The 14745-nt window shown below is 33.9% G+C and overlaps 1 protein-coding gene across 1 annotated transcript in view; it reads right to left on the bottom strand.

The window, feature by feature from the left end:
- The window catches only part of LOC128166844 (cGMP-dependent protein kinase 1-like), a 41963-nt gene extending 31533 nt beyond the window's left edge, over window positions 1–10430 (bottom strand). The window contains exon 1 of the mRNA XM_052832266.1: window positions 10094–10430. The gene's annotated coding sequence lies outside the window, so the exon portion shown is untranslated. The remainder of the gene's footprint in view (window positions 1–10093) is intronic.
- Between the last annotated feature and the right edge of the window lie 4315 nt (window positions 10431–14745).

Raw genomic sequence — 14745 nt, 5'->3', positions numbered from 1 at the left:
GTATATATAGAAGAATTTCCTCTTCCTTTTAATAATTGTACTGATCGACAATTACAATACTTTGCGTATTTTTACTCACTTTATATGGATGCTTAAAAGGTATGAGAGAGATGTATCTCTGCAAAAAGGAAAATAATTTTTTTTGGGTACTATATACGGGCCATGAATGAAGCGAATATTGTGTGGAAAAAATTCGTATAATCCACTATCTTCGTACCCGCATGAAACAACAAATGAATCATCTTATTCTTTGAAGTATTCACACTAAAAAAAATCTTATTAATGAATATATTTTATCGCACCTGTTCCCACATAACACAAAAATACAAGTGAATGCAGTCGACGTACGCGTTATCAAAGTGTAATAGATGACACACTGCATCTTAATCATTAGAAGTCAGAATGTTATTCATATAAAACGTTCTGTTCATTTGTTGTTTTGCTTCATATCGAGTGGTATTTACTGACCATAGACGAAGGCCGCTATTGCTCTTTGAGCACGGACAAGGTTTTATAATGGAATCTTAACATAACAAAAATCAATTACGTGTCTAAGTTTGATGAGACGGAGAATGGAGGCTTTGTCTATTATGTGGCAATGTCAATACAGTGTAAAGGAAAACAAACTGGACAATATCGAGAAAGAGAGGGATTGTTGCAGAAGACGATCCATGGTTAAAACCCTTTCAAACTAACATTTCCTTAATGTAGGCCTGGGGGCTGATCCGACAGCTCCCGACGTTGTAATATAGATATTGATCTAGAGAAAACAAGGGTCATCTTTTCAATAAAATTGTTGATAGATTTGCTTTTATTTTTTTTTCAGAGCTATCAAAGTAACTTTGATAAAGTAGGCAATTTTTTGAATGATATACCGTGAAAACTAAGCATGTTTTGTTTTCTTATCTGATCCCAATAACGTTAAAAGCATTTTGTTAGAACCGTTTTTACCAGAGCTTGGACTTTGGATTGCTATGTCCAACAGCAATGTGGCGTAGGCCTATCTATTTCATTGTTGGCCACTTAGCCATGGTTCTTTGAAATCAACAAGATTTGTCTGGCTTTTGAGCTAAGACTACGCAATCGGTGTATTTTTCACTCGTAACCAGCGTCATTTTCAACTTGTTTTTACGCAAGAAATAGGTAACTTCGTCCTACCGAAAGTCCAAGGTCTTGTTAAAATGGTTCTATTTCCATGGTCCGGATAAGATCAGGAGAAACGTTTACTTTGAATCATCTGGTTATCAATTTATATATAGTGTTATCTATTTTCACTCTGATTTAATCTGAATCTCCATAATTTTCATAAACTTACTTTCAACATTTTTAGATGACATGGGCATTGTTAAGAATCGCTTAACAAGACTAAAAATTGACGGTTCAATTAAATTTCAGCGGGACTTTTCCTTCCATGATTCCATTAGCTCGTACTTTTCTCACCAAATGCCAGAGACTAGTACATAAAGACGAGACATGAGCATTGGTTAGTGGGCTGCCCAGGGACTATCATACAGTCGTTCGCGTCCAACACTTGTCACTCGGCCGTTTAGTGACTGTGGGGTCAACTCTCCAACGCTGCAGGCCACTGAATTCCGAACCAGGGCGGAATATCTGGAAGACATCTCTCTATACTGATCTTCGATATGACCTGTAGACGATTCTGGCAATGTTCGTTGTAGTGTATCTACAACAGTTACTTGCAACTGGTGATGTTTATTTTTATACGTACATGTACGTTCATGACGTTCTAGTCTAGCGCTCTTTGATTGTTCATGATTTATTTTTTTATTATTTATTTTAATCCCAATACCAAAACTAATTATCTTATGCCAGTAGGTTTAATTTCTACGAACCTAACGAGAAAAAAACAGCGTAGATGCAAATGTTCATCTGGGCTGTCAATTTATAATACATGTACATTATAAAACTGGAATGATACATACACCGTTGTTCATAATTGACACTTTTTAATTGCAATATAAGACATATAGCAGGTTTTGATTTTTTTCAACTTCATTGCTTCAATATGTACAGTTAAAACATTTTTTACGTGCTAAAAATTGCAAAAACCTTTCAATAATCAAGAACTGTAAGATCTCAAATCGACTGTGAATTGTCTTAGTAATATATATGGCTTATGAATCAATGAAGGATAAGGTAATGTCACAAAGGGTAATGTCTTTACTACGGAAATAACTTATAATTAGGGTGGACCTCAATTGATGCTTCTACACATTCCTCTGCCAGTTTGGTACATCTGTATAAAAAACCCTGCAAATCGTGTCAGTTTATCTCAACAGCATTACTCCCCATAAAATCAGGCAGTTTGCATTTGTGAAATGGCTGTACCTAAGTTTTACGGAACTTATGTATTTTATTTTGGAAGGATAGCCAAAGTTTTAACGCATATAAAGGCAATGTTTTGGGGAGAGAGGTATATATATTTACTGTTTCCAAGTTCTATTTGAACACGCAAAGTAGTCAAAGTTATGTGCACACGAGATACGCACTCTACAACGTGAACCCCCTCCCTCACCCCGCATGTTTTAACACGGTCGATATATGACAGACACTGTCACTCTGGTACAGAAGTTTATCTTACATGTATCTTATATATATGTCAACACAAGCACAAAATTGTTGACAAACAACCGTTTTATTGGCGATCAAATATGAATAAAAACCCCACATTTACTCTATAGAAACAAGATCTACATTTAATATCTACACTTCACATGTGCTGTATTCATCTGGACAAAAACTGATCTCCAAAAACGTAGATGTATTGGGGCATAGTTATAATATATATCCATGCGATGAACAGAAGGCACTGGGATTTATTATTAAGGGTTTAATTTTTGAGTTGTTCCTTGTAATCTCTCAAGGACCAACCATTTCTACAGACGAAAAACTCGACTTTTGAACTGATTGTAACACATGCACTAACATCATTTTGGAGAGGGTTTACAAGGGCTTTGTCTGTTACACAGTCCATTTGATTTCTCAATAAATATGTTTGAATTAATTACCAACATCGTAAACCTAACCGATCATATAATCAGTTGTTACTTGTAATAACAGAAAATGTAAAATTACTGTAACCAATCCACATACTCCGACTGACTATGTTTTACTTGGCCATCTTTTTGTTGTTTGGTTGCTTCGATTGTCAACCCCAAGAGTCCTGTCAGACTTGAAGCTCTGATATATTGACATTAACCTTAACTCGTCATTAATATTCATGTGTATTATATTGCACACAATGTTGTCATTTGAACCTTTTGCAGCAATCAGTTCATATCCCGAATTTTGTTTCCTAGTAATCAAAATCAATACACAAAACAAACAAAAACCCTGTTTATTCATACATTTTAGGATACCATACCGATGAGTTTTATTATTACAATGACCCTCCCCCGGCACCACCCCCCCCCCCGGCACCACCCCCTAAAAAAACCCAAAAAACCAAACAAACAAACAGTCAAAGCAAAAACAAACAGACAAAACAAAACAGACCATACAAACCAAGACACATACACCCGATACATACTCTCCTATATTGTACTACCGTACAAGACAAGATCTATGTGACAGTACACTGTATTTTATACGATATGTTACATGTAGCAATGAGACCACATCAAATACAAATATTTTCATGACAATGATAGTTTAATTTTCCCTGTAAACTTTAACTTTAAATGTTAACCGCTGAGTCCCCGAAAGATATGTTGTATCAAACAAAGACGATTTTAAAAATCTCTTTTTGGAAGTTTTATTCCTAACATCATCACTTTTTCACTTCTATCAAAAATCGTCTTCGGCCGTGCATGTTAACAAAGCATTTTGCAAGCGACGTCTCCAACGAAGTAGCGCATAATGATTAAAAAATGGAAACTTATACGACACCAAGTTGAAATTTTCAGACAACTCGCATTTTAAAAAAATTCGAAGAGCGTTAACCTTTTCATCAAAACAGTAGAATGGAGCCATTAAAAGCTGCATGGAATACACAAGTAGCGTTATTTTGTGCATGCAAGCTGATTGGATTCCGATAGTTAAAGCAATTTCTGTGATTCTAAACATCCAGGAAAAAGATTGCGAGAAAAGATTCCAATATTCAGCATGAAAACCACCCGAAAAAGTGACCTAAAAATGGACTTGCATCATCTCGGGGTCGTTAAGGAGTAATTCAATTTGGCAAATGACTCTTTGGTTTCCAACACAATGGCAGAGAATTAGCTCCTTGTCGCTGTTTCAGCAATTATGCAAAACTTTAGCCAAGACAATGGCTTAGATCGGTCTGGATAGTCTGGCGGACCGATCTTGTTAGGAGTATTGTATATCTGAGGGATCAGAAACAGGAGACACCAATTTCTCCTGCACACGTCTGCTAATTCTAATGCAAAGGGGCCGTTGTAGGTCTTTTTCTTCGTATCTTATGTGACATCATATAAAGCCAAACACCGTTCGATATCGCGCTGTAAGCAGTGTCCATGAAACTAGATGACTCTTTCTATGGTAGAGCGTGAATTCTAGCGAGTTAGGGTAATAAGTTTATTGTCAGTCTAAAAGTGGTTTCTCTCCGATAAATGAATGGTGCCGATGAGATGAATAACAGGCTTGGCATTATTTAGAAAGCAAACGAGACACAGGTTAATTAAATCCTCTGGAATCATTTACAAAAACCTCTCAGAGACGGTGCGAAATCCTCCTCCGTGAAAAAAAAATGATAGATGTATTGGTCCGGTAGAAGCCAATGAAGATAAGAAGTGCCATTATTTTGCATTGCCCGTTTGATTAAATTTCGGCCTTTCCAATTTCCTTAAAGCTTTCAATGTGAGAAAATAATTTAGGATTATTTTTCATATAAGTGTTTATCCAATATGAAGTGAGCCCCTTGGACCATGTTGAAAGACACATTAATCTTTAAAGATAAACACATTTAGTATTCAGGATAAACGGTATTATACGTCGGCGACCAGCCAGGTTTTGACTTTAAAAAGATTAGATGTCACTATAGATTTTGGTGTAGGATTTCTCTCTCTCTCTCTCTCTCTCTCTCTCTCTCTCTCTCTCTCTCTCTCTCTCTCTCTCTCTCCGAACACCCTTAAATGACCATTGAGACTGGAAGTTAGAAATAGTATGTAAAGTTGAGACCAGGATGGATCAATACTCTTTCTCCCTTGGCGCTTCCATTGAGAAAGCACATAATTGCTATGTGTCGTCTATTCAGTGGTTTCCAAATCTGTCTGCGACTTGTGGTCCAGTGTTGAAAAAAGTAATAATCAATTTAAAGTGTAATCTTCAGAGGGTATTTTGGTGCATAAGCATTAAAATACTTGTATGTCTTAAATGCAGAACTAGAAAATACCACCAATTATGTTGCTGATGACAATTTAACATTTCAAAGTTAAAAAAAAGAAACTTTCAGAAGTAACGGTTTTGCTGATTTACCTTCGTAGATTATTACATTCAGATGCATATTGTTATTACATTGCATATATCTGAAATTTAATGCCTTTATTCTAAAGTAAATGAAAGTATCAGTAATGATTCTCCTTTTACGATGAGATGTCATCAGTAACAAAGTGAAGCCCTTTTGCATCATATAACTCCTTTTCAAAGAACTTTCTCTTTTGATACAAAATGTACCAGGGATCAACTATTCAAGGATTTGCAATAAGTAAACCCATTTGAACAATATTGGTACATTCAGACCGGCTATTTTCAAAGGGAACTCTAATCTTTGGTCATCATGATGGGGAATGGAGAAAAGATGATAAGCCGAGGATATTCAAAGCCAAGTAATACAGCACTAATAGTAGCTATCAACGGTAATAATGTCTATTCCTCGCAGTTACCTTCAAACGTCAACGCCTGTTGAGGTCCTTTCGTTTGTTTGTTTGTAAATCTATGAGTTTCCAAGACAAATGCAACATGCAGCTCTTGCTCCTTTAAACATACAATATTTATCAACACACATTGCATGTTTATTGTCTCATTATTACACACCAGTTTTTCTGCCTTTTGTTGTCCAAAGAATAGAATATTTTATTAAAATGACAAAAGATAGAAAAAATAATTTAGGAGTAAACTGCATTACATCGTTATAACTAATTAAGCCGTTGTAGTTGTTTACTAGAATGAAATAAGAAAAAGCAGAAAGATTTTTTATTTTTTGGGCAAAGTTCAGTTTTCACTCCCGAATGATTTATAATGTTAAAAAATAGTACATATTTTACAATTGCGTAACTATTAATAAATGAACTGGTGTTTTGAAAGTCTGCTTTGAGTTCATTGCCTTTTGTCTTCCTATAATATTTTATTTTTGAGCGAATGCTTGTTAATAAAGCTACAAAATTTTTATCAATTTCACCACATTAATTATAGATTTGTTTCCTTGACTACATTGCTACATACCAAACTACATGTTAATTTCTTTGACGTCATTTCACTCCTTTTTTTTGCAGACACTTTCTTTTCCATAGAGCTAGATATCTCTCATTCTCCTTCTCCCAGACAGAGAATATTAGAACCATTTTGACAACAGCTTGGACTTTGAGTAGTTGTGTCAAACAGCAAAATAACTATTTCATTGCAGGCCACTTAGCCAAGGCTTTTTGAAATAAAAAAAAGGTTTGTCTGACTCTTGAGCCAAGACTACTTAATCATGTGCATATTCCACCCAAAATAAGCATCATTTTAAACCTACAAATAGATAGTTACGTCATACCGAATGTCCAAGGTCTTGTTGAAATAGTTTTATCGTTGTGGTCTCTTGTTGCTATGTGAAGATCTTGAGAGAATTTCAAGGGATAAAAACCTTACGTATATTTTTTTTAGACAAGAAACTATACTGAAACAATTTTCGATTTTTGCAGCAATATTGATTCATAAAAAAGTAGCTTTCAGCAGATTTTACATCATTAATCATTTAATTTGACTTAATTGCGTGTTATGTGTAACATTTGGGAAATCAACGTTTGTTAAGTTCTTACTAATACGGGTAATCATCTATATTAAACTTGATAAATGAAATGGATGTCGGCGATGCTTTGGGGGAGGGGGGTGGGTCGACGAATTTTCAATGCTGAAATGTTCAAGATTAAAAAAACCCATTCAGTTAAATGCAGAAAATATAATTAAAACAAGTACTTTTGAATGCTTGTCAAAAGGAAATCTTTTCACTCTAATCGCATTGTATGTTGTAATTTATCGAACTAAATACATCACATACATTTGGAGACAAAAATGTTATTTTCTAAGAAGAGTTATTTAATGGGTATAATGCGCTTGACGAATGTAAGCTCTGAATCCACTAGGTGGGAGACTTGAAGCAGACAGATGTCAGGGCTGAGCCTGTCTGAGGCAATGGAGAGCCCAGTGATTGGATTAAAGGCCTACTCCGCGAGCTAATGACAGGTGCTCGATTATCAAGTCTCCTGCTTATCTCCACTTGATGATAATTACCAATAATTCGTCACCAATGGGGTTTGTTCACACTCATAGCGGAATACCGAAATGCTAAATACTGTTATATAGACACTATTGAAAACTATAGGACTTTTGCTGCAGGAATTACCAATCAAAAAACCGCAAATAAACTGATAAATTGACAAAAACCCTTTTGGCTAAATGGATTGTAGTGTTTACATTCAATTAATTTTTTTCTGTAGAAAAGATGCGATCTTAACACAGCTGGAGGGTTTCCTGCATATCGATGAAATTATATAATAAGCATGTTCTACCCTCTCTATAATAAACAGAACACTTAATTGATTATATATTTCATTTTCTTCTTGTTTCGGAAGAGAATATACACACAGGTCCAAAAAATATTAAAATAAAAAAAAAAGAAATAAAAAAGAAATAAAAAACAACATCAGTTGAAGCATCTCACTACACACAGAAACAGTCTGTTATGTAGAACTATTTTAACAAGACCTTGGACAGTAGGATGTAACTATCTTTTTCTTGCGTCAAAACAAGTTTAAAATGACCCTAGTTTCAAGTGAAATACACACAGATTGTGTAGGATGTAACTATCTTTTTCTTGCGTCAAAACAAGTTTAAAATGACCCTAGTTTCAAGTGAAATACACACAGATTGTGTAGTCTTTGCTGAAAAGCCAGACAAATTTTGTTGATATCAAAGAGCCATAGCTGAATGGCTTACAATGAAATAGACAGGCCTACGTCACATTGCCGTTTAAGACAACTACCCAAAGTCCAAGTTCTTGTTAAAATGGTTCTAATTTCAATAGCATGGCAGTATGCGCACAATTTATTCACAATTATATGATAAATATAAAAAAAACCCAAACAAACACTATCATGTATCTTTTAGTGATGTCTGACTGCATTCCTCGGTACAAAAAATATCATCTGTCATTTTATTAAAAATAAGGTTAGGGGAATTATATCTTATGAAATTCTTAAAAAATATGAATTTCCTGAACTTTTAAGGGATCGGTTGAGTGTTCTTTTGTCTCTTTATTTAAGGCTTACGGTTCGAGGTTAACCATAACCTTGTTCATATCCCGATAGCTAAAAATCTGCAGTTGACTGAATTCAGCCGGAAGAGTCTACCACAGAAAAATCTTGAATCGTTACGACAAATGGTTTCCTTTTAATTTACATATCTCAAATCAAGAAGTTTAGTAAAATACACAGATATTTCATATTCATCGAAAAACTGCTTGAAACACTGCAGTATGATGTTTTTCGTCTTTAACATAATGACTACATTTGCTTGAACAATATCGCTAGGTAACATTTTTTAACAAATGGAATTTTTATTTTATAATAAGGCATACGGTTGCAAACTATTTATCAACCAGTACAGAGTTCTATGTACGTCATTCCCCGTGTGTGATGATGGACAATCACATCTGTTTACTGGCGAAACAAGACAGGCATAATGATCTAAACGTCTTCAACATACCTGCCTTCCCTCAAGAATAATGCGTTTATATTAGGTAATTATACGAAAAACCCTCAAAGGCCTTCAAAATTAGTTCCATCTAAGCATCAAGTCGACGGAAAGAGATTGAAAAAGAATATCAGGAATCAAACATCTAGCATAAAGACGCCATTCATCAATATTTGTCAAGGCCGAACAAATATTTTATTTGATCAAAGTACAATTCAATGTACAGTTCTTTTACTTGCAAAAATATGCCAATGATTTATATACACAAATATAATTTTGTACCCTTGAATGTTGAAAAATATTTGCAAAATATATTCAAGTGCAGTATACAGAATTCTTCAAAAAGCGTCTCTAGTGAAATAAAAAATATTACACATGTGGTCTGACTTCATTTGTTAATAACTTGCCGCTTGGCGAAAAATGTTGGTTTATTTTGGCCACCTGACATATCAAATGAAAGCTTCTTGCAGTTTATTACAGACACATTTTGCAGCTTTCTTTTCATCAAATATAAATTTAAGATAATTTGATATTTGTCAAGGCCGAACAAATATTTTATTTGATCAAAGTACAATTCAATATACAGTTCTTTTACTTGCAAAAATATGCCAATGATTTATATACACAAATATAATTCTGTACCCTTGAATGTTGAAAAATATTTGCAAAATATATTCCAGTGCAGTATACAGAATTCTTCAAAAAGCGTCTCTAGTGAAATAAAAAATATTACACATGTGGTCTGACTTCATTTGTTAATAACTTGCCGCTTGGCGAAAAATGTTGGTTTATTTTGGCCACCTGTCATATCAAATGAAAGCTTCTTGCAGTTTATTACAGACACATTTTGCAGCTTTCTTTTCATCAAATATAAATTTAAGATAATTTGAAATTATCGTGACATCTTCTGCATGAATATGAATATGATTATTAGTCGTTGCGTTGCAATGATGACGAATGTTAACACATTGTCAATATCTTTTTTTTCAATTTTTAAACAATATTTTTAACCAAAGCTTGAAATTTACTGTTGCAACTAATGATGAGAGAGTACATCAGCATTCGTCTTCATTCTATAACTTTTAGGAACATCGGTTCAGCATTTTAGCATTAAACCAAGTGAAACCCCTGAAACTAAAATTGTGATTTTCTCACCTACCTGTCAACTGGATTCGCTTTCCCTTCTGTCTTTGGAATCCTTTTTCCGTGTCCAAGCAAGAGTGCTTTCCATTATCGTTATAATATAATGTCATTAGCGTCAAGCCAATATATCCACGATTTTTCTCCTGGCTATTTCACTTCTCCTTCTCTCTCTCTCTCACTCCTCATTTTTCTCTCCCTCGATCGATGGTTCTCTAAACAAATTTAAGCTATGTCAATATTTCACAGTAAAGATTCTTGCCTGCCATGCTTTTGTTTGGATTTGTAAAATTGACTTGGTTTAGGTCTAGATTTCATAAGTAAATGATCAAATAGCCAGCTAAGAGCATGAAATTAGTACAAAGCGAATTATATGTAAATATCATTCAACACGATGGGCCTTACTGAAAGGTAAACAATAGCTGGGGTTTCCGAGGATATAAAGGGGGCAAGGAATTGTTTACACTGTTTAAATATCCCACATTTAATGCAGGCTATTTTGCAACTCAACATCAAACCCTTATGTATTGTACTTGTAATGCTTCTAGTTTACACGTATTCAAGCAAGTTCGATACCACGTAAATTTTTTAAACACACGCAAATTCCCTCCTTTAAGCCTCTTTGCTAATTTGAAAGTGAGTCCCATATCTACTTGAATCTCACTCCTCCGGAAGGAAGTCGTTGTGTGTACAATTTTTAATCAGAGAAAACAGAGGTCATATTTTGAAATGTGAGGATCATTTCGTGTCGTGGAGGAGATGTTCCGCGAGATAACGGCATGGCAGATCCACGGTTACGGAAGCCTCCGATCTCATCCAGCTCTCTCAGCCGAGGGCCCCGCTCAAGAGGGGGCAGCCTTATCAGCAACGTATGTTTACTGATCTCGTAAAAAGTGGAAAACATTACTTGAACTTGTAATTAAGGAGGGGTCAAATATATTTGGTCAAAAATGTCGGTCAATTGTCTGTACACGTATAGTATTTCGTATAGTGATGTTTGTTTGAATGTGTGATTTACATATAATTATTTGTTTTTTGAAATTGAGTTTGGTCAAAACTCAATTTGATTTCCCCTTTTTGTTTCTGTATACATGTATATGAGCCATTGTCTTGTCCATCTGATATATATTTCAATTTACATAATATACATTAATGCATACTTTTATTTATTATATTCCGCCGACAGAACGACGAGATATAAATTTCGATGATATAGAAACCGGCATTTAAACTTAGATTCGAAGTCTTGGATAGAACAATGTCGGGTATACCCAGAAAATTCATTTTTTGAGAGTTGATTTTAATCAACTCTCCTATGCAGTTACTCGGACAAACCGAAAGTGAAACAGTGTTTGGACCTCAGCACAAATCATCGCTACTGACAAGACTTAGTTCTTGAAAATAATTGATAAATTCGATGTAATGTATGCTCAAGCATTGTTTTTCAAGGAAACTTATTTATAAATACCTTACAAATAGTCAGATTTTAAATGGTAGTACAATTTAGATATTTTTGTAGTCGTTTGTATTCCTACGCCAGAGTTCAATATAGTCTCGTTCAACTCGACGCTCGGCTGTCTCCGTAAATCTCCGACAAGCAGAAAGTCTCTCTTGCTTGTCGGAGATTTACGGTGTCAGCCGAGCGTTTGGTTGAACGAGACTAGAGTTTAATATTGCTTGGATCCATACAATCGAGAAATATTTCTATTACTGATACATTGTTTGATTGAATTATTTTTATCTTTAAATATGATTCATATGGGGTTTCTCGACATTCTTGTCGAAAATGTCCAAAGATTCATATTATAAAAATGTGCGTAATTCAAATACAAATTAGAAACCACATGTACTTGTCATGCAAAATAACATATCATTGATTTTAAAATAAATAAACATCGACAAAATCAACTCCCGTCAGTTCTTCAGTACTTTGATAATCAATTTTTTATCTTCAAAGGAAATTGTTGATCTTAACTATTCATTTGCTTTCAATTTTTTTCTTTGAAGTTGTGTTTTGGCGTTGCACATTTTAACTACATGCACATGTATATGTATATAGAATCATTGATATAGCTGATGTCGCTGCGTTTAATCAAACTTTATTTTCTAATTAATCATAGCATATCCATGTATATATTTTACCATCTCGATTCAACATCGGTTACCATGACAATAAGGCCAATAATATGTATCAAAAATTGAAGAACATCATGCTTATTAGAAATCAAAATGATCAGATTAAACAATGTGTAAAACGTACTGGAAGCAAATTTAAAAAAAATACAATTCTCCAATAACAAACATGAAATTTCTTACAGAAAATTATAAATTTTTTTCTTTGATGAACTATAATTCTAATGGTCGTAGCTCATGTGTTTTTAAACAAACAATGCTAAAACACGACAATCAATGCCATTTTCTCTCTCATATTACATGGTTGTTTTCGTTTTTTAAACAAACCCAGAAGCATCAGTAATCTAATAGATTCTGTTGTCATATAAAGCCTCTCTCGAGTAAAATCAACCTTACATCAAAATCAAGATTTACCGAATCCTCTTATAGAGGGAAGTCACAATAAATCAATCGGGCCAGATTATCGGCCGCTTAAGCCAATTGATGTTGTTTATATTTGTACTGAGCACTGTTTGTTTTGATCCAGGCCTTTGATTTAGTCGTCGTCATTAAATTAAAAAATCCCGTGCAAATCCTCAACTTGAAAAAGAACACTTTCATCTCTGGCTGATACGAGTTGGGAATGGCAGAGGACCATAATTTAAATATATGACCATCATAGATAATGGTTCCTGAGGGGGCACACGAGTCTCGAACGATACATCATTCATACAGAATCAATGTCAAATTGATTCTGTATGAATAAAATTCATCGTAGAGTATACTGTATATGTCAGATGTGGCATTATACATGAATGAAACTGTATATAGTCGAAAAGATGTGAGAAGTATTATATTAATTTTACAATCACACTTTCCTTTGTTTTGTATAATGTTCAAATTCTTTGAAAATAGAAATGTGTATGCTGCTGAATATACAAAATGTGTACGTGTACATTCGATAAATTTTAAAAATTATTATTCAATGTTCCAGCAACATCTAAATTATATAATTTTAAAACATACATAATAAAAAGTATATTATTTAAACCCGTTTTATGTTTTCACTTACTCGCTGCGCCAAATTATAATCACAGAATAAAAGAAATAAAAATATAAAAGAAACTTTCAAATATGGAAGAGACATAACAGGCCAATTCCTTTATCTAATAGGTAGATCGTTGAAACACTAGTGTATGTAGTTAACTCTAATTTATTAAATACCTGGTACTTAAAAAGGGTACTATTTCCGAAATGCCGACAACGTTTACACCCAAACAAAACGGATGCATTCAAGTTCGATCTAAAATTTACAAAAAGTGCGGAGGAAATCAAGTCAATTTATTTATCTGTGTATAACAGTATTGTTTTAATGGAATACGATTTAATATACATGAGTATTTTTAATATTATAGACTAGATTTCGATCCAAAACCTGATTGGTTAATACTATGTTGGTCAGTGTACTTTTTACAGGGTGTATCGGCAGAAGGAAGCGATGAGTAATACTAACCTTGAGAACTAGAGGATTCAAAATCAGTGTAAATGCTGCAGTTATTTTCAAAAAGCCCTGAGAAAAAACTGTACTCTTAACTAACATAACATTGATGAGGTTAGATTTGAAATTAAATCTATTGACGTTTGTCATACAATATCCCCGGAAACTTGCGAGTTCTGGAGTCTCTAAATACTAGTAATCAGAAATGGTTAATTATCTTCAAAAAGTATTGTTAAACATCTTTCTTAAACGAATGAAAATATCAATGTTAACACAAAACTGTTGTAACTGTAAGGCTGTTTTAAAAACATGGTGTATAAATAAACAAACCCCGCATCCTACAAATATAAAAACACTGTGCCGGATAATTATGCCAGTGCCAAGGTGGCATTTTTGCACCAGCTTAAGAAGCAGTTTCAGAAAAATTCATCCATACAATATCATAGACCATTGTCTGGAAAGTATATAACCACTTTTGTTTTTAGCGTGTTTCACCTGACAGGTGAGATATTTACCTTTAAAAATTAATATCCCATATAGGAAAATGATAATTCCCATAGGAGAAATGATTCTCATACAGGTAATATTGACAATCCTATGGGATTTTCTAAAAATCCTAGAGGAATAAAATTCCTGCAGGAGAATGGTATTTCCTGTGGAAATTTGATTCAGACAGGCAGTTTTCCTATAGGAAACTAATATCTCCTATTGGATTTTATAAAATCCTGTCGGAATTGAAATTTCTGTAGGAAGTTCTTGTATTCTAATAGGAAATTTTAAATTTCCTGTGGGAATATTGTTTTTCTTTTGTGAAAAATTATTCTCCTGTAGGAATTTATTTTTAAAAGGTAAATATCTCACCCGACAGGTGAGTTACAATGATAACAAAGGTGTTTGTAAACTCTTTAAGCAATGATCTATCATGTTGCATATTTGAATTTTTTTTTATATATGCAGCTTAGACGGGTGCAACAATGCCACCTTGGCACTGGCATACATGTAGCTATCCGGCGCAGTGTTAAAATGTTACAAAACAAACAAAAATATTTATGAATCGATAA

This window comes from Crassostrea angulata, chromosome 10 (genome assembly GCF_025612915.1).
Source record: "Crassostrea angulata isolate pt1a10 chromosome 10, ASM2561291v2, whole genome shotgun sequence".
NCBI classification, from domain to species: domain Eukaryota; kingdom Metazoa; phylum Mollusca; class Bivalvia; order Ostreida; family Ostreidae; genus Magallana; species Magallana angulata.
This window is presented reverse-complemented; position numbering and strand designations above follow the sequence as displayed.